Source organism: Lissotriton helveticus, chromosome 7, assembly GCF_964261635.1.
Source record: "Lissotriton helveticus chromosome 7, aLisHel1.1, whole genome shotgun sequence".
NCBI lineage: Eukaryota > Metazoa > Chordata > Amphibia > Caudata > Salamandridae > Lissotriton > Lissotriton helveticus.
This window is the reverse complement of record NC_136068.1, coordinates 1443758962-1443785658: the sequence shown is the minus strand read 5'-3', so window position 1 is coordinate 1443785658 and position 26697 is coordinate 1443758962.

Genomic DNA, 26697 nt, shown 5'->3' with positions numbered 1-26697 from the left:
AAATGGTAGAAACCGGTCCCCGGAAGCTTGTCTCCTTTCTGGTGAAGAATTGGCTTGGTAGTTTGGTCTGCCCTGTTCCCATGATGCACTGGGCCAGGGACAGACTAATTTGCATATAGCCAGGCTCTGAGCTGGGATGGGGCAGTGAGCTAAATAACGGTGATGGATCAAGCCCTGATCTTTGGACTGGGTAAGAGTGGTCTGCTTAATTCAGACACTCTGTTCATCACCACCCCCTTTTCTGAATCGTTTTTGGCCACTATAGGTGTGGCAGGGTATACTCAGACATGAGTCCCTTGCTCACTGCTCCATCAGGATTCAAGCAAGCCGGGCCGAAGACGCCTGAAATGGCAGAAACCGGTCCCCGGAAGCTTGTCTCCTTTCTGGTGAAGAATTGGCTTGGTAGTTTGGTCTGCCCTGTTCCCATGATGCACTGGGCCAGGGACAGACTAATTTGCATATAGCCAGGCTCTGAGCTGGGATGGGGCAGTGAGCTAAATAACGGTGATGGATCAAGCCCTGATCTTTGGACTGGGTAAGAGTGGTCTGCTTAATTCAGACACTCTGTTCATCACCACCCCCTTGTCTGAATCGTTTTTGGCCACTATAGGTGTGGCAGGGTATACTCAGACATGAGTCCCTTGCTCACTGCTCCATCAGGATTCAAGCAAGCCGGGCCGAAGACGCCTGAAATGGCAGAAACCGGTCCCCGGAAGCTTGTCTCCTTTCTGGTGAAGAATTGGCTTGGTAGTTTGGTCTGCCCTGTTCCCATGATGCACTGGGCCAGGGACAGACTAATTTGCATATAGCCAGGCTCTGAGCTGGGATGGGGCAGTGAGCTAAATAACGGTGATGGATCAAGCCCTGATCTTTGGACTGGGTAAGAGTGGTCTGCTTAATTCAGACACTCTGTTCATCACCACCCCCTTTTCTGAATCGTTTTTGGCCACTATAGGTGTTGCAGGGTATACTCAGACATGAGTCCCTTGCTCACTGCTCCATCAGGATTCAAGCAAGCCGGGCCGAAGACGCCTGAAATGGCAGAAACCGGTCCCCGGAAGCTTGTCTCCTTTCTGGTGAAGAATTGGCTTGGTAGTTTGGTCTGCCCTGTTCCCATGATGCACTGGGCCAGGGACAGACTAATTTGCATATAGCCAGGCTCTGAGCTGGGATGGGGCAGTGAGCTAAATAACGGTGATGGATCAAGCCCTGATCTTTGGACTGGGTAAGAGTGGTCTGCTTAATTCAGACACTCTGTTCATCACCACCCCCTTTTCTGAATCGTTTTTGGCCACTATAGGTGTGGCAGGGTATACTCAGACATGAGTCCCTTGCTCACTGCTCCATCAGGATTCAAGCAAGCCGGGCCGAAGACGCCTGAAATGGCAGAAACCGGTCCCCGGAAGCTTGTCTCCTTTCTGGTGAAGAATTGGCTTGGTAGTTTGGTCTGCCCTGTTCCCATGATGCACTGGGCCAGGGACAGACTAATTTGCATATAGCCAGGCTCTGAGCTGGGATGGGGCAGTGAGCTAAATAACGGTGATGGATCAAGCCCTGATCTTTGGACTGGGTAAGAGTGGTCTGCTTAATTCAGACACTCTGTTCATCACCACCCCCTTTTCTGAATCGTTTTTGGCCACTATAGGTGTGGCAGGGTATACTCAGACATGAGTCCCTTGCTCACTGCTCCATCAGGATTCAAGCAAGCCGGGCCGAAGACGCCTGAAATGGCAGAAACCGGTCCCCGGAAGCTTGTCTCCTTTCTGGTGAAGAATTGGCTTGGTAGTTTGGTCTGCCCTGTTCCCATGATGCACTGGGCCAGGGACAGACTAATTTGCATATAGCCAGGCTCTGAGCTGGGATGGGGCAGTGAGCTAAATAACGGTGATGGATCAAGCCCTGATCTTTGGACTGGGTAAGAGTGGTCTGCTTAATTCAGACACTCTGTTCATCACCACCCCCTTTTCTGAATCGTTTTTGGCCACTATAGGTGTGGCAGGGTATACTCAGACATGAGTCCCTTGCTCACTGCTCCATCAGGATTCAAGCAAGCCGGGCCGAAGACGCCTGAAATGGCAGAAACCGGTCCCTGGAAGCTTGTCTCCTTTCTGGTGAAGAATTGGCTTGGTAGTTTGGTCTGCCCTGTTCCCATGATGCACTGGGCCAGGGACAGACTAATTTGCATATAGCCAGGCTCTGAGCTGGGATGGGGCAGTGAGCTAAATAACGGTGATGGATCAAGCCCTGATCTTTGGACTGGGTAAGAGTGGTCTGCTTAATTCAGACACTCTGTTCATCACCACCCCCTTTTCTGAATTATTTTTGATAATGGCCCCAATTGGTTTCCTGAAGGCGCATCCGGCGCATAGCAGAGGGGCGCCCTTAGTCGCAACATGGGCAGGAGCACAAAGGTGGAGAGGCGTCCGTCCTCTGTGTCGCCACAATGGAGGGGTGGACGCCCCATGACATCAACGGAGGGCGCCAAAAGGGGGCAGCAGCATATAAGGCCCCGCAAGCGAGGGATCGGCCTCTTTTTCCCTCCACCGAGCTCCAGGATCCATTACTCCAGTTTCGCACAAGGTTCGTAGCGTCCGCACAGGTCACAGAAGTTAGCCCGGTAGATGGTGGGGGCTTGGGGGGGGGGGCGACCAATAGCGTAGCCACAAAATGTATCAGCTTTGGTATTGTATAATTGTTTCGTTATTCCGAAGTTAATTCCTACCTTATTTTTGCATTTTGGGACTACCTCGAGAGACGGCGATAGCACAGGGCCAAGAAGTGGACCGACGTATCCGGAGGAGGTTGGCCATTAAGAAGCTCAAGTGAGTCGAAGAGCGCATGGCGGCCGAATTCCTCACTGGTCTCTCCCTTGGTTTGCCAGACTAGCAGCAGTTAGCTCGACACGCAGGATACCATGGCGTCATCCCGAGAGGCGGCAGGACGCAAGGGGACCATCAAGGACCCGCCTGTTCGCTGCATCGAAGTGGGGTAAGAGGGACCACAGAATGTTGGGCGAATATACGGTAAAGTTGCCTATTGAAGCGGTAAACACAATGAGATGGTAGCGTAAGATGCAAGTGTTGGATTTCTCTTATGTCTGGACGGTTTATGGTGCGATCGTAGTTTTCCCATATGTTGATTCGAGTGGTCTCATTAACAGTAATTCATTTTACGAACAACTGCACTGAATTATTCAATGAACCTATGAGATGTATTTGTTTCGCAATGAAAAATTAGCCTCCCTTGATCAGTCTGGTGCCACTAAAACGTCAGAAATAAGAGACGCCACCATGCAGTCTCGGTAGAGAGGAGGCCGGTAACCAAACCTGAGCTCCAAAAACTGATCCTGAACCAGTCTCTCCAAATAGCGAGCAATTATTCAATAATTCTTTGGCATAAACCGCAACGTATTGTATATGGAAACATTGTTTGTCGTTGAGTGCTTTAGACCAGATGCCCCATTTAAATAGTTTTTGATTCTCTGTGGGCAGTAGATAACTAAACGTAGCGCGTGTGGTAATGGCGCATAGGTTGGCTTGGTTATTTTTAAGCGCGGTAATAGTATCAATTGTTCCAAGCCAAACAACTATAGTTACCTGGTAATGGAGAATTAATCCACCGGGCATAGGTAACATACGAGGGTCGGTATTACTACCTCCTTTTAGTGGAGCCGATTAGTGAAACTGTGTCTGATGACCTATTTGAAAGAGTTATCATGGCTTCTTAACATCATGCTGCATGAAGGCCTCGGCAATCTTAACAGCTTGATAGGCATCAGGGCAAAGGGGCGCTATGGGCCCTGTACACACAACCACTCACTAGAATAAAATGCCTAATGGAAGATTCGTGTTTAATTCTAGTCTGCCTTATGCTCGTTGTGCCCACAGACCATAGTACGAGAGCACGCCACTCGTTCACCTGCTCCAAATTCGGCAGCTGCAGCCCTTTCGCCACATCGGTTACCCTCTCCTTTGTTCGTACAGTCCCAGAATGACCTCTTTCATTAAGAAAGGAGAGGAGTTGGCCTAACAGCTAAGGCGCTGGACCTCGGACCTGGGGATCTAGGTTCGAGTCTCGGTAACGACGCCAAAACCTCCTGTGATTCTGGGCAAATCACTTAATCTCCCCGTGCCTAAAATGAATGTGTGTACGTCCTCATGTAACGTAACTGGTGCTATGTAAAGCGCTCTGATACCTGATTCGGTTCGGGTCTAGTTCGCGCTATATAGAGTGCTCCACCACAAGAGGCACATGTGATGTACCTCTGTGGACTCACCAAGCTGAACACATTTACGGGAAGAGGCTCTAATGAGTTACCGGAAAGGCTACAGCAGACTTTATAATCTAGGTATTCTGAAGTTCCATGCCTCAGAGACATCAAACAAGAACATCTTCTCAATGTCTGCACTGAATATGGGCTTCAGGAATGAAGATAGCATGAACCATTTGTGAGTCAATAGATGCCCTTTCAGGAGCATGCGGGTTTATTTGAGTATGGTCATTATGCGGTAATTGATTCATCTTGAAAACATACACATTTGGAAGAAACAATTTATGGGAAAGGCCCTTAAAACCATTATCAGTGGCCACCTACGGTGCATATAATGTTCCCTTCTACCAATGTGATTTTTCCCCTCTGGTTACTTTTCTTCTTTGAACCCACTCTCTCTTACGCAGAGCCCACACGAACATTCATTCAAATCTAAGAAGGGTTTGTGCAAGCTGCGTGGTTTCTAACTGCATCACTGCACGCGGACTCTAAGTTATCCCACAAAGCAAGCTGTGTTGTTTCTCCCGAATATAAAATTCATCACTACTCAGCATGTCGGCAGAACAAACACCTTGTGCATGTCTACTGGTCTTGTAAAAGGGGATGCATGTTATTTATCTCTGTTCTCAGAATTGGACGAGAGGGCGTGAATATTTTGTTGCAGAATGCCTCCTGTCCTCTTTTTACGGCTTCCCGAAGCCACCGCCTTATGTCTATGTTTATGTCTATGCTAAATGTAGTTCAGTATTAGCCGTACTAGAAGCACTGCGAGTTCTAGTGGCCATGAGAGATGGGGGAACCATGCAACAGAGACATCATTGCAGTGGGTCGTGAAATCTTCCTGCATGCTGCACAATGTGGTAGCAGGGTAATAAAAGCTTTTACAAGACAGACAGGTCACGACACCGCGTACTAACTCCTTTCCTTGCTTGTTCCTCTAACCTGTCAATCGCCTGTATACATATCCATAAGGAGTGCCCACAAAGGCCTACATTCTTCCGCTTCCGCAAGCTTGCACATACATGGTCAAGAATTTTCTACGTTCTGCGTCTTACACGCCTATGCTTTACGTCTCTCTTGTAAACTCTCAGGCTGGCAGTCTCGCTATTCTGGTTTTATGTACTAGTCTTGGCTACAAACACCGTTGTTCAGCCACGTGCAAAAGCCAATGTGTATCATGAGCTGTTTAAGCAGACCTCTCAGTCACAATTATTGCAGTTTTTACCGACAATCGAATTAACTGTCCCAAAAAACATCCGAGCCATGCACACCTTCCAGCGGAACAAACAAACGGTTTCAGGCATGCAGGTAAAAACAGGAAAATCAAATGGCTGAGCTATTTGAAGGGAGTTCTCCCCTAGTACACACGTTCGTGAACATTCAAATAAACAAAACATGCTTCCAAGTGGAATGCCCACTTTCCTAAATGAGCTAAGGGTATTGAATGTCAGTACTGAAGGACCGCATTGCTTTCCTTGTTTCCAGGACCTTGAACGCTAACCAATTGTGTCTTGTTGTTTTCTCATGTGTCTCTGGGTTGCATCGGGTGATGGGGAGGCCAGACATGAAGGCCCGGTTCCGGCGATGTATCCATCAGCTACACTTGCGGCACCCAAGAAGAAGGGGTTTAAGACTTGCATCAATTAAGCTGGCGGCCAGGCACAGAGATGCGGTGGGTATCCAAGATGTCACCGGTTCAACGGGATTGGGTCGCTGCTACCAGGTTTGGTCAAGTATTGGGCCACCAGGTATGTACATTGCGGCAAGTAAACCAGAGAGTATCTTAACGGCGTAAAGTTTAACCGGGCCCGAGGCAGGTTGTCATCGGGAGCGAGATAGTGCCTCCCTGAACAATAAGGGACATGGGGCAAAGTAAGGGTGGCAGGTTGGTCACAGTGCTTAAAGAATGAGGAGGGAGGTGATGTGGTGCTACTGCACCACCGCTCAAGGTCTACACTAGGTAACATCTATGTTCATGCTTCTAGGATGCAGTCGTAGCTCGGTGTGCCTTAGGATATGAGCCATTCAAGTGCAAGACAGATTCACAAGTATACTCAGTGCGGGAGATGTCAATAAGCTTACAGGGGGGCTACAGCCTCGCAGTATGGCGGGCATGCCGGCCAGAGGCCCGCATATTGGCGCTAAGCAGCAGTCCAACAAGTAAACAAGGGTTAGGAGCAAGCTAAATGTAGGTAGCAGCCTTCGGCAGGCCAGGAGTGAGGTAAGATGGGTAAGCATCAATAGGGAAGGGAGGCGGAATAGAAATTATTCCCCCGACAAACATAATGGCAATAGTGAACAGCCCGGCGGCTATCTACAGCACGCCGGGTTGTGGCATGGCAGGGGCCCCCAAGGTTCACGAATGGGGGACGAGGACGCAGTACATCAAAGGTGCCTTAAGTCATTCTAAGGAGGAGGGGGGTCCCTCACGGAGCCTTAGTAGGCGGGCCACAACCCTCCTATATAAGGAAAATCGGTACTAGCTGAGAGACCCCAGGGTAGCGGTAGAATCCGGCTTCCTTCCTGCAGAGCTTCACTGGGGTCCAGAGTCATTGTTACGCCCGGAGGGTGAATATTTAAGGAAATACGAGGGAGCCATTGACTCTAGGGGAAGGGAAGGGTGCTGCTGAGGCACTGAAGAACTGCGGCGAATCAACCCTTGAGGAGTTAGTGGTAGCACCTGAAACGTTTTTCCATGGGACTCCGGACTTGAGGGCGAGGTCATTCAATAAGTATTAGTGATTCCGCTGCCAGCACCCTCCTCACAACTCATAGGCCCAACTAGGCAGGCAGCTAGGTTCCCGGAGGGCAAGGGAAGGGCTCTAGGGTCGGGTAAGCCGAACACATCAACCATCGGCGGGGACACATCCGTACGTTTCTAAATAGTAGGCAAGTGATGAGGATGTCAAGAGGATGAAGAAGAGTATATCTGCCGGGGGCCCAACAGGTGTAGAGTCATATTAGCCCTAGTTGTTAGAAAGCCGAGCGTGCCAGACAACAATGTTGCTATGGCTCTCAGTATACCAGGTGCAGTCATAACCGATTTGCATATGTGTACCCATGGAAGAATCTGGGACAGAGGCATATCTTTAAGCACCCATAAAGGAGGGTGCGGGAGATGGAGCAAGGCCCATTAGGGATGAGGCACCCTTGGCATTAAGAGGACCGTCAGCTCCTTTCGCGGGCAACAGACAATCGCAGGGGTATTAAAGAGGCACATCAGGGGTAGCGGGGGGAGGGCGAGTTTTGACAGTGGCCAACTTGCCCTGTGGCGTAATTTCTTGCAGCAGAAATGGGGGCTACCCCAAATGTGGACTGATTTACTGGAATTTTCCCCTTGGAAGGGGGTTTATTATGTGAGCACCGGGCTGGCAGGAGGGGAGGGACTGACCTACTGGTGGTCCCGGACCTTTCGGCTCTACCCCGGGATGCCTAAAAAATTGAACCTTTTGGGGGAGTTACCTAGTGGTAGGTAACTCTGCCAGGGATGGACCGCGCTGCGGTGCCCTGGAAGTTATTAATAAATGTATACCCTTGATGGATGGTGAGGGCGATGGATAAGGTAAGGGGCCTGCTGGTACTTGCCATTAACCTTTGAAATGTTTCTCGGTAGAGGAAGGTCGAGATACTGATGTGTTGTCTACACAATCGATGAACTGTTTATCTGCCCTATATCCTGCTTCTCAAACAATTATGTGTGATCTGGTGGATCTTATTAATGGTTTTCTCATAACGATGTATGCGTTACTTTGACGAAGGTTGTCACTTATCATTGCACAATGAGTTGTGTCTTTGTGATTAAAAAGGCTACGCCCTTGGTTAAACCACAGTAATAACTTTGTCCATTTCCTTGAGAGTGATGCAGTGGGGCGCAGCGAGTTGCACGTGTGAGCGCACTATTCTTTTTCCTTTTGGATGCAATATTCTGTTTTTGAGTTACTTTGAGACATCACTTCTGCAAATACGCTATGAAACGTCAAGTGCATCTATTTGCAAACACGAACGAACAAATCAACAGAACGTGATTACCTCTAGTTCTGGCAGAGTTCTACTTTTAACATTCACTGTGGTGAAAGGTTACTCTAGAAAATATATTTGTAATTGGAATATGTATATAGAGTGCCTTCAGAACTGTTCAATCTGCCCTTGGGTTTTCATTACTTCCAGCAGGTCTGCTGCTAATTGTTTACAGTGACTGTAACAGCACACTTATAATGCTGCTTTGATCACTTAAACTAAACTTGAATCTCTTTTCACGTGAAGCTGTTGAATCCGGAATAACTGCATTGAACACTAAAGCTCACTGCTCTGTGGATGTTCATAGTAGGAACAGAAATGAAAGAGGTAGGCTTCGCTAAATAGGTTCAAATGCAAAAAGACTCTTTAAAACTGAGACAATAAATGTTTGTTCACTGAGAATATGTATCTCAGCTTTCGCTGCCCATACCTCAGAGGGCGCTGATTAAAAATTAAGTCACTGGCTTTTAACCACCAAGATAACTCAGTGAGCTAAGCACTCATTGCTGATATCTGGTGTAATCTGCAAGTCAAAAGAGAAACTGCTGACAAAGCCATCTCAGCTTTTTACACCTTTCCAATGTCAACAAGCTGAAAACTGTTAAATTGTGAACAAGAAAATCTAGTTTTCATTGCTAAAAGCGGCCCATATTTCACTTTAAAAGCAGGGTGCTGAGCTTGTTCCAGGTCCATCCCTTCCTTTAACCTCCATCCTGTCCCCTTCCTTCTCCCTCTCGCCCCCTCCCCTAGAAGCTGGGTAGATGATTCAGGTGAGGGGAGAGGAGGGGATTGGACCTGTGAATGAATAAAAAAAAATCCACACACCCCTCAATAAAAGCGCTATTTTACCAAAGACCATAATCAAGGCTACTCAAAATATGCAACACTGGGGCTGCATCGTTTTCAGCATAATTATGGTTTTGCCACACAATTCATCATGTGCTGCGTAATCTGCACATTTCAACAGAAAAAACAGTTTCTAGATCAAACGGATCCAAAATTACTAACACTTGGAATGCGGTTCCAATGAGGTGAAACCTTTGCGTAGATAGTGTTAACATGTGTAAAAATTAAAAGATAATGCTAACACTAATTGTGCTGCATCATGCTGCATAATTTGAGTTCTCTTGCCGCAAAATCTGGTTAACCATGTAACACATTTTGGTAATCTCCTGTCGCATAATTCCATTGTCCCTGGCTATTATGTACTTGTCCCTCACTCCGAACCAGAGGAGGCTCACGCTAAAGTGAAAGCGGCCAGCTGTAAATTAAATAAATAAATAAGCGTGGCTGCTAACGTGTAAGCGGAACATGTCGTAAATTAAATAAATAAACAAGCACGCCCACTATAGTTAAAGAGGACGTGCTGTAAATTAAATAAATACATTACTAATAACAATATACAAGAGGACGGCGACCTGCAACGTCGTGGGTGGAATAGTAAAAAGCCCAGTCTTTATGGGAGGTTGCAAATGCAGACAAGGCGGTACCAAGGAGGGACTGCTAAGCATATTCACAAATAAAAAGCAACGATTTTGAAAGGACAGTAACAGGAGCCAATTGAAAAGATGGGAGGGAAATAGGCAGAGCTTCTATTCCATGCCTCATTACAGCATGCCTAGCAGAGCAGCGTATGCGCTGCCCAGACTCGTCCTAAAAAAGGGCCACTACCACAGTCATTTTCACACTTCAAATTGTACTACAGTGGCCGTTTTGGAAGGAGCTTTTATTGCTCACAGCAGGAATAACATATTTTTTAAACAATCTACTTTTCCAAGTTGTAGAACTTGGCCCTTTTTGGATTAAGTTCCCTAAACTTTTTGCTTTAACCCTACACCTTTTTTCTGACATGATGTTGCCAACTTAGATGCTTTGGTCACTTTGCCACTGCTGATCAGTGTCAAAGTACAAGTGCTCCCTGTATAATGGTAATTGGTTGTCCATGATTGTTATGTTTGCCTTATTTGAAAGGTCCCAGGTAAAGTGCACTATGTGTGCCAGGGCTGGTAATGCAAATGCTACTAGTGGGCCTGCAGCACTAATTGTGCCACCCACACAAATAGCCTTAAAAGAGAGAACTTAGGCCTGCCACAGCAGGGCCTGCGCGCAGTTTATCAAACTGCCATGTTGTTCTGACGACTGCAACCACTTACCAGAACTTACCCTTCCCTCTCTATGCACATCAGACACCCCTATGGTAGGCCCAGGGTACCCCCTGGGCAGGGTGCCGTGCATATGAAAGGAAGGACATGTACTAAGATGTGTACCATGTACTGACAGCGAAATAAACTCCATTTCGCTTTTCACTGTTGAAAGGCCATCTTGCTCACAAGATAGAAAGGAGAGGCTGTGTAATAGGTTTTCCAGCCTATCTTCCCAAAGGCTTAAGATGGAAATGTGAAGTTTAGTGTGCCTGAACTCACAATGTAATAACATATCTTTTTATGAAGGTGGTTTTTGCATTGTGCGTTTAGAAGCCACTCTTTTAGAAGTGGCTGGGTTTTTGTGCTCTAACATTTCTGTGTGCCTCTGCTTGTTTGTGGATTGACTGTCTGGATTTTAAAGCGATAGGATCTGGGGAATGTCTTGACCCAGGGGAAGAGGTGAGACAACAACAGGCTGACCTGCATCTGGAGTGTAGGGGAGGAATAGCACTTAGCGGCGAAGAGGCCTGGGTTGCTGCCATAAAAGAATTGTCCCATCTCCTGCTAAGGGATTGAGAATTGAGACCCCCACTAATCAAAGAAAAAAGGTGTCACTGGCAGGGAGGCACCCAGAACTGGGTTGAACTGGGCCCCCCTAGAACACAAATACTTCAAAGACATTTAGGGGTAAAACTATGAGAGCTGAAGCCCCTGAACTTTGGAGAAATAGCTTGATCAAGTTTGAACAAGACTGACGCTACTTCATGATGAAGAGGAACCTTTGCCAAGGAAGAAACAACTGAAGAGGCTGAAGGAAAGGACTGACCCTTGCTGTGTGTTCTGAACTGGGATGGTGCAGTGAGCTAAAAAACGGTGATGGATCAAGCCCTGATCTTTTGACTGGGTAGGAGTGTTCTGCTTAATTCAGATACTCTGTCCATCACCACCCCCTGTTATGAATCGTTTTGGCCACCATAAGTGTGGAAGGGTATACTCAGATGTGAGTCCCTTGCTCACTGCACCATCAGGATTCAAGCAAGCCGGGCCGAAGACGGCTGCAATGCCAGAAACCGGTCCCCGGAAGCTTGTTTCCTTTCCAGTAAAGAATTGGCTTGGTAGTTTGGTCTGCCCTGTTCCCATGATGCACTGGGCCAGGGTCAGACTAATTTGCATGTAGCCAGGTTCTGAACTGGGATGGTGCAGTGAGCTAAAAAACGGTGATGGATCAAGCCCTGATCTTTTGACTGGGTAGGAGTGTTCTGCTTAATTCAGATACTCTGTCCATCACCACCCCCTGTTATGAATCGTTTTGGCCACCATAAGTGTGGAAGGGTATACTCAGATGTGAGTCCCTTGCTCACTGCACCATCAGGATTCAAGCAAGCCGGGCCGAAGACAGCTGCAATGCCAGAAACCGGTCCCCGGAATCTTGTTTCCTTTCCAGTAAAGAATTGGCTTGGTAGTTTGGTCTGCCCTGTTCCCATGATGCACTGGGCCAGGGTCAGACTAATTTGCATGTAGCCAGGTTCTGAACTGGGATGGTGCAGTGAGCTCAAAAAACGGTGATGGATCAAGCCCTGATCTTTTGACTGGGTAGGAGTGTTCTGCTTAATTCAGATACTCTGTCCATCACCACCCCCTGTTATGAATCGTTTTGGCCACCATAAGTGTGGAAGGGTATACTCAGATGTGAGTCCCTTGCTCACTGCACCATCAGGATTCAAGCAAGCCGGGCCGAAGACGGCTGCAATGCCAGAAACCGGTCCCCGGAAGCTTGTTTCCTTTCCAGTAAAGAATTGGCTTGGTAGTTTGGTCTCCCCTGTTCCCATGATGCACTGGGCCAGGGTCAGACTAATTTGCATGTAGCCAGGTTCTGAACTGGGATGGTGCAGTGAGCTAAAAACGGTGATGGATCAAGCCCTGATCTTTTGACTGGGTAGGACTGTTCTGCTTAATTCAGATACTCTGTCCATCACCACCCCCTGTTATGAATCGTTTTGGCCACCATAAGTGTGGAAGGGTATACTCAGATGTGAGTCCCTTGCTCACTGCATCATCAGGATTCAAGCAAGCCGGGCCGAAGACGGCTGCAATGCCAGAAACCGGTCCCCGGAAGCTTGTTTCCTTTCCAGTAAAGAATTGGCTTGGTAGTTTGGTCTGCCCTGTTCCCATGATGCACTGGGCCAGGGTCAGACTAATTTGCATGTAGCCAGGTTCTGAACTGGGATGGTGCAGTGAGCTAAAAAACGGTGATGGATCAAGCCCTGATCTTTTGACTGGGTAGGAGTGTTCTGCTTAATTCAGATACTCTGTCCATCACCACCCCCTGTTATGAATCGTTTTGGCCACCATAAGTGTGGAAGGATATACTCAGATGTGAGTCCCTTGCTCACTGCACCATCAGGATTCAAGCAAGCCGGGCCGAAGACGGCTGCAATGCCAGAAACCGGTCCCCGGAAGCTTGTTTCCTTTCCAGTAAAGAATTGGCTTGATAGTTTGGTCTGCCCTGTTCCCATGATGAACTGGGCCAGGGTCAGACTAATTTGCATGTAGCCAGGTTCTGAACTGGGATGGTGCAGTGAGCTAAAAAACGGTGATGGATCAAGCCCTTATCTTTTGACTGGGTAGGAGTGTTCTGCTTAATGCAGATACTCTGTCCATCACCACCCCCTGTTATGAATCGTGTTCTGGGGCTGGCCTGCAGTTTGCTGTTTTAACCAAGGAGGGCTAAAGGGACTTTGCTGTGTGCTGTATCCCCCTGCTTGAAATGACTTTGCTGTGCTGTGTCCTGAAGTAACTTATCCTCAAGGGCCCGAGGTAAGTTGTTTGGTCTTATCGTATATCTTTTTATATTAATTTATACTGGTTTTTATGAAATTTGTGTGGAGTCCATTAGTGGTGTCATTATTGGGTTGCTGTGAGCGTGGTTGCATATACTTTACACCTTTGCCTCGAAGATAAGCCTGGCTGCTCGTGCCAAGCTACCAAGGGGGTGAGCCGGGGCTATCTATAAGGTGTCCTTCCTTTCCCTGACTTGGAGACGAGGGTCCCTATTTGGCCTAAGGTACCTACCTCAGCCAACCAGGGATCCCGGGACTAACATTTGGTGGCAGCAGTGGGATTTGAACATGAATTTGCAAATTCACTCACAGTGATTGGTGTACATCACAAGTTTAGCGCAGACCACGATGCAACCACATATTGTGTTCTTGATTTGTTGGTTCTATTTTTGAGCAACCTTAAAGCCACACATCATGTCTTAGAGGAGTCAAGTAGCCAGTGAGGCTGCAGAATTAGAGTTCGACATTGATGCATTGCTTACCTACAAAGTTGATAATTGGGGCAATTCTGCAGAGCTTTGGGATGTCCCATGAAAAGTAGCGCCAAGAAGGAGGAGCTGCAAATGATCTTGAGGGTCTGGTGGGAAGCCAAAGAGGCTCAAGAGACATGTGATGTTGAGGTGGATGAGGATGACGTAGGGAATGGATTTGGTCCACAATTTGCCAGGGAGGGACCAGCCTCAGGGGCTGGTAGAAGCCATTCAGGGAGGAGTTTTTTTCCCCGGAGAGGCTGGTGGAAAACCAAAGGGTCAGAGATTTTGAGCTGGAGGTTTTAAAACTTAAAGCTCAAGCAGAAGAGAAGACGCTTCATTGAAAGAGAAAAGAGAGTATAGGAGAGCAGGAACGCTCTTGCCTTGAAAGAGAAAAGGATTCTCTTAGCTCATGAGTTAAACATGAGGGAACTGGACATTCAGGTTAAACAGGCAGAGTCCAGTTTGAATGGTGGCAGCGTACAGCCAGTGCCAAGTGTGGATGAGTACAAGTGTGCACTGGATGATTGGGTGTTAGTGAGCATGGCAAATGATTTGAAGGAGTTTCTCAACTTTACCCACAGGGAGCCTAGATCAGTAACTGTTTTCCAGGATTGTGCGAACCGGGTTAAGGTGCAAGCTCTTTGATTCCCCGGATCTGGCACAAGAGCCGGACCCCTGATCATGGGTCCAAGGGTCTGAAAAGGCCCTAGAGAGGCGAAGTAGAACCGCTAGGTCCCAGAGTAGTGGGGCGGGGGGGATGCAGGCTAGCGCCCTGCCTCAAGGGAGAGGGAGGGAGTGTGAGCAGTGTCCCCAGAGGTTCACCCCTCCACCCCAGAGGCAGCTAGAAGGTTCCTTAGAGAAGCACCCGGTTGGAGGCCTCGCGCCTACTTTTCAGCTGTGCAAGGAAGAACGCTCAGCATCAGGAAAGCGTTGGGCGTCTGTCACCAGAGCTCCCGCAGTCCTGAGGTTTGTGGGTGCCATTTCTAAATGGCACGCACAGAAGTTTAAATGGAAGGTTAAGGGAGGAAGGTGTCCCCCCGTGGGAAAACCCGTGGGACCGTGTCCAGCCAGTATGGCTAGGTCCCCTAGGAGTGACCAGGGTAAACCCACTTCTAACCTGGAGGACAGGATAACTGGGAACAGTCCTGACTGATGGGTCTTCCAGGGATACCACTCTAGGTGGGCATTGGCAAGGGACCAACACCACTAGAGAGGCCCCAATTGCCTGGAAGTACCCATGATGGGGCATAGTTGGCACAGGGAGTAGTGACCAAGAGAATTCCTTGGGGTCAAAAAGGCATAGAACAGGAGGGTGTAGCTGTAGCGGGCTGGCATATGTGTTCTATCACCCCAAGCAGGGAAGTCCATCAAGGTAGTTGATTGGTCTACCCTGACTTTTGGCTGGGAGGGGGTTGTATAGGACTAGGCCCTTTTTGGCTAAAGTTCCCTAAACTTTTTGCTTGCCCCCTAGACCTTTTTTCTGACATAGTGTTGCCAAATTAGATGCTTTGGTCACTTTGCCACTGCAGATCAGTGTCAAAGTCCAAGTGCTCCCTGTATCAAGTATAATGGTAATTGGTTTTCCCTGATTGGTATGTGTGCCTTACTAGTAAGGTACCTAAAAAAGTGCACTATGTGGGCCAGGGCTGGTAATTAAATGCTACTAGTGGGCCTGCAGCACTAATTGTGCCACCCACACAAGTAGCCTTAAAAGAGAGAACGTAGGCCTGCCACTGCAGGGCCTGCGCGCAGTTTATCAAACTGCCATGTTGTTCTGACAAGTGCAATCACTTACCAGACCTTACCCTTCCCTATCTATGCACATCAGACACCCCTATGGTAGGTCCAGGGTACCCCCTGGGCAGGGTGCAGTGCATGTGAAAGGAACGACAGGCACTAAGGTGTGTACCAGGTCCTGACAGTGAAATAATCTCCATGTCACTTTTCACTGTTGAAAGGACATCTTGCCCATAGGGTAGAATGGGGAGGCTGTGTAATATGTTTTCCAGGCTATCTTCCCAAATGCTTAAGATGGAGAGGTGAAGTTTAGTGTGCCTGAACTCACAATGTAATAACAGATCTTTTTATGAAGGTGGTTTTTGCACTGTGTGTTTAAAAGCCTCTGTTTTAGAAGTGGTTGGGTTGTTGTGCTCTAACATTTCTTTGTGTCTCTGCCTGGTTGTGGATTGACTTTCTGGATTTGAAAGTGATAGGATCTGGGGAATGTTTTTCCCAGGGGAGGAGGCTATACAGCAACAGGCTGACCTGCATCTGGAGTGTAGGAGGAGGAATAGCCCTTAGAGGTGAAGAGGCCTGGGTTGCTGCCATAAAACAATGATCCCATCTCCTGCAGAGTGATTGAGAATACAGACTCCCACCAATCAAAGGAAGAAGGCGTCACTGGCAGGGAGGCTCCCAGAACTGGTTTGAACTGTGGTTAGTGCCCCCTAAGCACAAAGCCTTCAAAGACATTTAGGGGTATAACTATGAGAGCTGAAGCCCTTGAACTTTAGAAAAATGTGGTGAGGAGAAACTTTTGCCAAGGAAAAAAACAACTGAAGAAACTGAAGGAAAAGACTGACCCTTGCTGTGCGTTCTGGGGCTGGCCTGCAGTTTGCTGTTTTAATCAAGGAGAGGCTAAAGGGACTTTGCAGTGTGCTGTGTCCCCCTGCTTGAAAGGACTTTGCTGTGCTGTGTCCTGAAGTAACTTATCCCCAAGGGCCCGAGGTAAGCTAGCTCCCTGTTGTGGAAACTAAGGAACACAAAAGTTTCGAGGAGATTCTCAGCGACGCTGTGTGCATGTGCTTTGTGCAGCCTGAGGCCCTCACGAGGATTGCCTTGTTATTGTGCACCAGAGTTCAAGTGAGTTTCAGCGACATTGTGTGCATGTGCTTCGTGCAGCCTGAGATCTTCGTGACAAGTGCACTGTGATTGTACACCCGAAGCTCAAGTGAGTCTCAGTGACGCTTTGTGCGTGTGCCCTGTGGCAGCCTGAGATCTTCATAGCAGTAGTGGCCCGACCCCCAGCCCGGGAGTCTGCCGTTGCCAGAGCTGGACCTAAAGCCGACCTTGTAGAGGAAGGGCCCGAGTCCCACCGCCCGGATTTCACAAAGATTGCATCGGAGGCCCAACTCGCTGGAATAGGAGAGTAGAGTGAGGTCGCACCCCCCCAGGTAACGTGTGTCGACGCCTGGGGCGCGGTGCGGGATCGGAGGGAGAAGATCTCGGCCTCTGTCATTCCAGCAGCGCGAGTCTCTGCTTCGGCTCGTATCGCGGCCCGTACTTGCCAGGGGAGTGGCGGGGCCGGAGTGCAGAGCTGCACTTTATGTTACCCCATACCCGTGTTGGGGGCAACTGTTAACAGAGGCTGACTGAGTCAGCAGGAGTAGCGGAGAGACTCCCTAAGGCACCGTGATCGGTGTATTACGCATTGCATTGCATTATTTCTGCATAACGAAGTACCTGATTGTCGTATTACACATTGTATCATTTCTGCATAACAAACTACCTGATTAGTGTATTACGCGTGGCATTATTTCTGCATAACAAACTACCTGATTGTCATATGATGCATTGCATTGTTTCTGCATAACGAACTACCTGATTAGTGCGTTACACATTGCATTATTTCTGAATAACAGAGTGCCTGATTGTTGTTTTACACATTGCATTATTTTTACATTGCAAAGTGACTGATTCTAGCATTACGAACTGCATAATATTATATTGGGGCTACAGTGGAGCGTTTAGAAGTGCTCATTAATATCGCCAGACCTTTCAAGGACTGGCTGGCCTAACAACCGGCCAGGAGGAATATCACAAATACGCATATGTTCGATTTATATTGTGTGGTCTTATTGTATATCTTTTTATATAAATTTATACTCGTTTTTATGAAACTTGTGTGGAGTCCATTTGTGGTGTCATCATTGGGTTGCTGGGAGCGTGCTTGCAAATACTTTACACATTTGCCTTGAAGATAAGCCTGGCTGCTGGTGCCAAGCTACCATGGGGGTGAGCTGAGCGGGGGCTATCTGAGAAGGTGTCCTTCCTTTCCCTGACGTGGAAACGAGTGTCCCTATTTGGCCTAAGGTACCTACCTCAGCCAACCAGGGAGCCTCGGTCTAACACACGTTTAGTCGGGGAGGAAAAAATTATAGTACAGGAGTTTTTTTGGGGTTGGGGGATTTTTGTAACTGTTTACTTTATAAAAGGGACTTTAATGTGAGAGAATGTGTTGGAAGGTTGCCTTTGTCACTTTTTATGACAACTAACTATTTCATCTGGCCTCAACCTTTTGCAGTGTCTCAGAGAGCTAAATAATACAGCACAGTCGGTGTGAGAGCACATATAAAAAGGAACAAAATACAGTTTACGTACAAGAGGAGTGCTCCAAAGGGAAAAAAATTACTTTTGACACTGAAAAGCTTACTATTGTGAGTTAAAGAGTGTGAATGCATTTTTACACATCGCTTCATTGTCAGGAATCAGCAGGCAACTAACTGGGTTATCCAACTGTTTCCTTTGTGTTTCAGCAGGTTTTAAGCACATTAATCATGTCTCCCTTCCCCTACAAATTGCCATGTGTATTTAAGGCAGTATTTGTTTTATTTGTTTTCTTTTTCCTTATTTGTTGTTATTTCCTACATGCTCCTATTCCCTGCTGTACTCTTTAGTTGGCACATGCGCTGAAACGTGCCTCTCTGCTGATTAGGCACACACTGGGCAACACCCCTCTGCTGCTATAAATACCCACGGGCTCTAGGGCCCGATGTAGGTAGCCCTTTACCGATCGGAATCGGCCGAAAATACCGATTTTCGGCCGTTTCCGATCGGTAAAGGGCTATGGAGATGTAGGAACACATTTTCGGTAATTTTACCGATTCGTTATCATTACCGAATCGGTAATATGTACCGAATCGGTAATGATAACGATTCGGTAAAATTACCGAAAATGCAATGTAGGTAGCCTATGTTCCATCAGCACATGGCTTACAGAATCGGTATTTTACCATGGAATACAAATCCATGGTAAAAAACCGATTCCTGTGTACATGCACATCTGTGCATGTACACATGTGCCATGTGACAGACAGACGTGCCCTTAGGGCATGTCTGTGTGCCACATTGCACACATGCCCGTTTTGGGGGTGCTAGAGGGTGTCAAAGTGACACCCCCTGCACCCTTGTGAATTCTTTAATTACCGATTCGGTAAATACCGAATCGGTAATGCCTAATCATTCCTATGGGCTTCAAAGCCCATAGGAATGAATGGGCATTACCGATTCGGTATTTACCGAATCGGTAATTAAAGAATTGTTAAGGATTCGGTAACGAATCCAGATGTTGGGACCTACATCCCATTTACCGATTTTGAAATACCGAATCGGTAAAATTCGGTATTTCAAATTCGGTAAATGGGATTTACCTACATCGGGGCCCTGATCCTTTGCTTGCCTTCAGTTGGACTTCATTGAAGAAACGCCGTCTGAATGTGTCGTCGCTTGGCAACCACAGTCAACAGAAGGATTTCCAGGAACAGAGAGCCGGCTCCACCACAGCTGCAGCACGTCGAAAAGCAAAGAGGGAATGTGAGTGGCGCTTTCAAGGATATAGACATTGTCTTTTTGGATTCACATGATTATAATAGTGCCTCTGTTTGCATTGTTGTAGCGCTTTAATGTGGATACCCTTTAAGTGCTTTCCATGTGTGTAGATAGCGCTTCAAGGAATTTTGGTAAAAGCTCATAGATATTGAGCAGCACAGACACACGAACTTAGAAGTGACTCTGTTCGAATAATGTTTCCAGGGAAAAATTGTATTAAGCTCACAGACATTGAGCAGTACAGACTTCGTTAACTATTTCATGATTTTGTGGACAAATGTGATAATCTTGTGTAACACTGCATCAATATTATGATTGAATTATTCCAGTTCATTCTGTGCCACCTTTATTGTGAACCAAGCAGTTTCTAGTACTAAGGGCCCGATTAGGATTGCGGACGGACCAGCGTCCGTCCGCCACCCCCGAGGTGGAGGGACCGTCCGCAGGGGCTGCGGCGTTCACTCCCTCGGAATTAGGATGTGACCGCCACCTTGGCGGTCACATCCCCTATATTTAACATTGCGGCCGATGCTGCTTCAAGCAGCACCCGCCGCACGGTTAAATGTGCATGTTTTCCTTTGCATGCACGAAGCGGCAGGCACTGCGTGGTGCCTGCCGCTTCGTGCATGCAAAGGCAGGGGGGTACCATAGGTACCCCCCCATGTGCACCCCCACAACCCCTGGGGGCCCGCAACGGGCCCCCATACTCAGACTCCACATGCTTTTCTACGGCGGAAAACCCGCCGTGGAAAAGCATGTCTCCGCCGGCATTCTAATATGGCTGGCGGTGTCTGATAGACACCGCCACCATATTAGAGCTTTTCCGCCGCGGTCAAAAGGCGACCGCGGCGGAAAAGCGGCGGACGGAAAAATTACTCACCAGCCATCCTAATCTGGCCGGGGGTCTTTTCTGTGTCCGCAGCGGTGAATCCACATCCTCCGGGCCGGCGGTGGCTGTCACACTGTGCAATGCAGTCTAGTGTTTGGGGGCGGAGCTAGAAACAGGAAGAGGAGGAGCCGGGAACCGGCTAGTGGGCAGATAGAGTAGGGACAGGGACAGAGAAGGATGCAGTGAATTATGCTCCTAAAATATAGAGAAGTGTCTGTCGTTCTTTGGTCAAGACACGACAACTGGCAACGAGGGTGGGATGAGCAGCCTGCTCTCCCAGAACCCTGGAAACAGCGTCCTGTCCCTGGGGCATCGTCTGAAGAATAGTCGCGGTCGCGACGTATGTGCCCCGAGGAAACTGCTGCCCAAAAGAAGAGGCCAGCAGCCAGTGTCCCAGCTCCGCGATACAGCGATCGCGTGGAGCCGTGTGAGAGGAGCGCAGTCGAGCGCTAAATGACATTTTAAACCCGGCGCTGTTTCGCGCCCAAAAGTGAAAGTGAGCCCGGGAGCCGTGCGAGGCTAATGAAGAAACTGGGAGCCCACCCCAGACTTACGGAAGAGCCCTGAAGGCTGAGACCGTCTGGAGAGGTGAGGAGAGCAGTGGGGAAGTTTAGAAGCCCCGTGCCGAGATTGCCGAAAGTCGGAACTCACCCCCGATGCGTGAGGAACGGCATACAGACAATTAAAAGAAATCGGGAGCTGACCCCGAGCCTACCTGAGAGTGCAAGTGGACAAGAAGCACCAGAGAGACTGAGGGAGACCTGTTGCCTGCCAGGAAAGCTGCCGGTGAGTGCCGTGTGAGCCCTGCGAGCCTGGAAATCGAGTGCAGCCCCAAACCTCGTGGTGGATGGGAGTTTCAAGTGAGCGGCCATCTTGGAGTCAGGCAACCTAAAGGGACATCCCTGTACAATTCGAGAGCGGCAATTTTGAGGTCAGGTGCTCCAGTGACAAACAAGCATTGGTGCACACGAACTGTCGAAAATAAACAAGCACATGTTAAAGCAAGCAAGGAATAATAAACAAGCACAAGTTAATGCAACCAACAAATGATAAACAAGCACGAGCAAGTCAAGAGTAAAACAAACATTGGCAAGTGCCAGACTATATCAGTAAACAAGCCGTGATGGATGCAAGCAAACAAGCACTGGCGAATGCAAAAGATAAATGGACACAAAAGCATGCAAGCACAAATGATGTAAATAGACACGAGCAATCACGAGTAAATGCAAGAAGTGCAGAAGACCCCGAAGAGGGCAGTCCTGCAAAAGACCCCAAAGAGGGCAGTCCTGCGAAAGACCCCGAAGAGGGCAGTCCTGCAGAAGACCCCGAAGAGGGCAGAAGTGCAGAAGACCCCGAAGAGGGCAGTCCTGCTAAAGACCCCGAAGAGGGCAGTCCTGCAGAAGACCCCGAAGAGGGCAGAAGTGCAGAAGACCCCGAAGAGGGCAGTAGTGCAGAAGACTCCGAAGAGGGCAGAAGATAGTACAGCCACACTGACTACCTGCAGTTAGCACGCAACATCAAAGAACGCGGGAATTCGCAGAGACACGCGTCGCGCATGGGACAGCTGAATGGTGGCCATTTGACCTCAGGAGATCCAAGCTTAACTCGTGGAAGCATACCGAGACAGCTGTGCCAGGGGCGGTCAACATACAAGAGTCACCCGGGAGCGGCGAATCCTATCAAAATCAAAGGAAACGACCAAACAAAGACTATCGGCCGGGGAGGGCCGGCAAAAGAAGGCAGGAAGCCAAAGGAACGATCCTGTGACATTGTCATGCCACCACATTCCACCATCATGTTGGTGAGAGAAGAAACCCATACATCTAACCCCTGCATTGGAGTGCCACCCCCAGTGACACGGACTTGTAACCAGAGTTTGGGTTCCAGATGGAACCAGTGGTTGGAATCACTGGATGCATTTCTTGATATACCCGGATAACGAAGAGATAGCAAACGTATACTACTACTACTTCAACTGGTGGGTCACGAAGGCCGACGCCTAGTCAGAACCTTTTCAGCAAAGGATACAGAGACATATAGAAAACTCAAAAAGACGATACGTGCTCATTTCACCACAAAAGAAGATGTAGATCATGAACGCATCGTCTTCATTACCGAACTTCATAACGAGGTTACAAAAGTTGGTACGATACTGTCAATTCAATACACTCACAAATGAGGAAGCGATTCGTCTCCGGGTAATTGAGAGCTGTTCAAAACCAGACGCACAACGTAAGATACTTCAAAGGCAATTCTCGCTAAAGGAAATTATCAGGAGGGCTGAAGCTGGAGAGCAAGCCAAAGCGAGAGAATTGTCAAGAGAAGTGCATGTCAATGCAAGAGAGGAAGATAAGCAAAAGGAGACATCCCTCATGGCAGAGCATAAAATCCAAGAGGCAACCGAAACCAGAAAGAGGGAGGGTGAAGTCAGACTAGAGACAAGACTGCAGGAGAGACAAAGTGACATGAAGTACTCCAGACAAAGGACTGGGATGATTCAGGATCATGACAACCCCACCGACATAACCTCAGGGAGTTATTCAACCTCAAGGAGTCACTCAACAAATGGCACAAACTATTCTCAAGAAGAGTCAAGTGGGACAGATCATGCGGATGGAACCGATGACAGCCTGCTCAACGAGTATGAAGGAAAGACAAGCTACAGAACACCAGACCAGTCACGTCAACTCTGGGAGCTGAGACACAAACACACCCGAGCAACCTGCGGTTCACCAATTGTCAGAGACGAGTCAGAAGAGGTACATGGCCGAGGAAAACACTACTCCCAGGACACAGAAACCGGGGCCCCAACAAGCGAGAAGTAGAAAGAAATCGCATAAGACTGGGTGGTTCACTCAAACACCAGAAAATAGGCCAGCACACTCAGGACAACTGTGATAATGCGGGAACTGAGAAGAAACAAGTAACATCATACGAGAGGGGCAGCGACAAAAGGCTTTGGGATCGAACAAGAGAAATAAATGCTTGGTTGTCAGACAATCTTTCCACTGAAACAGCGGGGGAGACATGTCGAGAGACATACCCCAAGAAATGCCCCAAAGACAGTTCTGACGCTAAGAGCAGTCCGTCACAGTCTACCAGTCTACCAGTTCAAGAAGTATATCAGTCAAAACACACTTGAAAGAAGGGTCCCGAAGGAAATCAGCAAGAGACCTTCCTGAGTCAGAAGACATGTCGGTACGATCACTCGGATTAACTGAATCAAGTTCACGACAAACCCCATGGCATCGATCACCTGAACGGACATTGGACTCAGAGAATGTTCTACCCATCCAAAGCAACACATCTCACGCTGATGGCTCGGAACATTCGATCACCCCGTCAAGCAACTTGTCCTGTCCGTTGCAGTCATATCCAGGCCTGAGGATGGTACCGTCACCCCTGACGGGATCTGCGAGGTTGACTCCAAGGGTGTTCAGAAGAAAGACAACCATATGGAACCCTACACACTGGCGTGGGAAAAGACCGTCCCATCACTCTGTCAAGAAGACAAAGTGTGTTGACAAAGATGGATCTGCATCACGAAGACAAGAGGGGACGAGAACGGAACTTGCTCATGCCCCAATGTTCAAAGAGTTCGACATTTACAAACGCAAGTGGGGGCAGATAGGACAAATAGAGCCGCAAGTGAGTCCCAAAACCGAACCAGGACACTCAATTCAGATAATGTCTTATCAGACAATGCTTTATCGTCCAATACGCAGGGCCGCAAACACAAGAGCATTGATGCCCATAACCGAATGGGCAAAAGAAGTGAAACCACAAGCGGCTGCCTAGGGAAACAAGAGTCACAATGGAGAACAGACTGCCACTACCGCGCTGAGATATCAATAGCCACACAGCGAAAAGAAACCGTGACCACGGTGGAATCTGAAAACAAGCAGTTCACGCATATTGTCTCACATTCTCAAGAATGCGATCCTGTGGTCAAAGATATGTGTGTTGAGACGACAGAAAGATCGACCAAAGACGGGCCCATCACTGATTCGACATTACTGATGTTTGAAGACCGGACTGAATCTGAGCTCTTGCATGGAGACACATTCCTGTGGCCCAAACAGACTGTCTGCCGACTTATGGGGCTGAGTGAAAATTTACAAACTTGGTAGAAATCAATTTCATTTTGTTAAGAAAGGGGGAGATGTAACACTGTGCAATGCAGTCTAGTGTTTGGGGGGGCGGAGCTAGAGACAGGAAGAGGAGGAGCCGGGGACCGGCTAGTGGGCAGATAGAGTAGGGACAGGGACAGAGAAGGATGCAGTGAATAAAGCTCCTAAAATATAAAGAAGTGTCTGTCGTTCTTTGGTCAAGACACGACAGTGGCTTCCGCCGGCCGGAGGATGCGGATTCACCGCGATCCTAATCGGGCCCTAAGTCTGGAGAGCAATCCGGCTACAATTTGTGTATTCATCTAGATCTCTGGAGGTTAACACTAGAATCGAAGGTGAGGTTATTTTTCAGTATGTATATATATATATTTTTGAAAGATAAAGCCAGAGAGGGAGGGATTGACAATTTTTTCTTCTTGAATTTCAGTTTGATCTAACAAGTAATACAAAAGCATACAGGAAGGACATTTGTTGCGCTAGGAGTCTGGTTTTGATTTGCAAGGTGACTCTCACAATCCGAGCAACTTCCTAGTTAAGAACCCGGCAGGTCCAGGAGTGAAGTAGCAGTGTCTTCTCTTTTCTGTGTTGTTAGTTGTCCCAATCCCCTTCCCTTTCGGAGTATTTTCTAGCGTCACTGTTTATATCAGCGGGGCTGGGAAATAGTCCAGAAGGGCTGAGAAATAGTCTTCTTCATCGCCCCTGCCAACTACCTGGATTTCAGGTGAGTGGTTTGATCACCATAACAGAAAGGCAAGCCATAATATTTAGTAATATCAAGAAAGGACTAGCTTAGTTGTGTTGGCGAGACTCAGGTGGCATGCTTCATCATCTAGGTTGAAGGGTGAGGGCTTCATGACCAAACCAAATGGTTTGCCCACAGACGTACCCTCTGAGTCTCGCCAACACAACTAAGCTAGTCCTTTCTTGATATTACTGCATATAAACCAGGGGATCCGGACTAGCCTATCTAGTCCTCTCTCTCCATTTTGATTTGCTGAAGCCATAACATTTAACGTCGGCCTGGGCGATGGATTCCACTACCAGAGAGTCCCTTCCCTTAGAAGATAGCACCCTATCTATACAGGATTTGTCCAGAGTGATTCAGGAGTTACGATAGGAGGTCACAGGGTTGAAACAAGAAAACATGAGTCTGAAAACAGATCTACAACGTTATTATTATTAAATTAGTTTTGTAACGCGCGCAGCTACCCAAAAAGGGTTTCCCGACGCCTAGCACACAAATTGCTAGAAAAAGAGCAGTCAAGAACCATTTGCTACTAAAAAAGCCAAGTTTTAAGATTTCTTTGAAAGCTGAGATAGGACGGGTCATTCTTCAGGGACACCAAAAAGAATTCCAGATTTTGGGGCCAAGACAAGAAAAGGAACGGCCTCCCATTCTTGCAAGTTTAAATCTGGGAATCACAAAGTCTCCGTGGGCTGTAGAGCGCAGGGGACGAGGAGGAATGTAAGGATGGATGAGCTCTTGCAGATACGCTGGTGCCACACCTTGTTTGATTTTAAAGATGTAACACAGGGTTTTAAATGTAATTCTTTGATCAATTCGAAGCCAGGGAAGGTCACGTAAATACGGCGAGATAGAAGCCCCTCTAGGAACTTGACAAAGAAGGTGTACTACAGAGTTCTGGACTACCTGTAGCTTTCTCAATACCGTTTGGCAGCTACCGCGATAGAGAACATTGCCATAATCGAGGCGAGAGGTGATAAGTGCCTGGACTACCGTGCGTTGGGTTGAGGCAGGAAGCATCCAAATGATCTTACGAAGCCACCTCAAGATCGTGAAACAGATGGCAGCAATACTCGCCACCTGTTGTCTCATAGAGAGACTATCATCAATAATGATGCCCAGATTACGGACATGGGTGACAGGTAGGAGAAAGCAACCCATTTCCTGAGGCCAATGGTGAGGGCCCCATAGGTCCTTGTGCTTGCCCAGGAGAAGGACCTCAGTTTTATCCCCATTTAACTTCAAAAAGGAGGGCAGATGTCGTAGGGTCTTTAGTGGTGGAAAGCAAAAAGACAATCTACGTATCATCCAGTACGAATGTAGGGAAAGACCCGCCTCTTCCACAATCTCTGCCAGAGTTCTGACATAGATGTTGAAGAGCAGGGGGCTTAAAATGGATCCCTGTGGAACTCCATATGCTGATGCGCAGATCTTAGATGATGCCTTAGCAGAAAAGACTTGAAAAGTGCGACCATCAAGGAATGAAGCAAACCAGGATAGGGCAGTGCCGTCCAGCCCAAGAGACCTAAGGGCGCTAAGAAAGATGTTGTGAGACACAGGGTTGAATGCGGCACTCAAATCT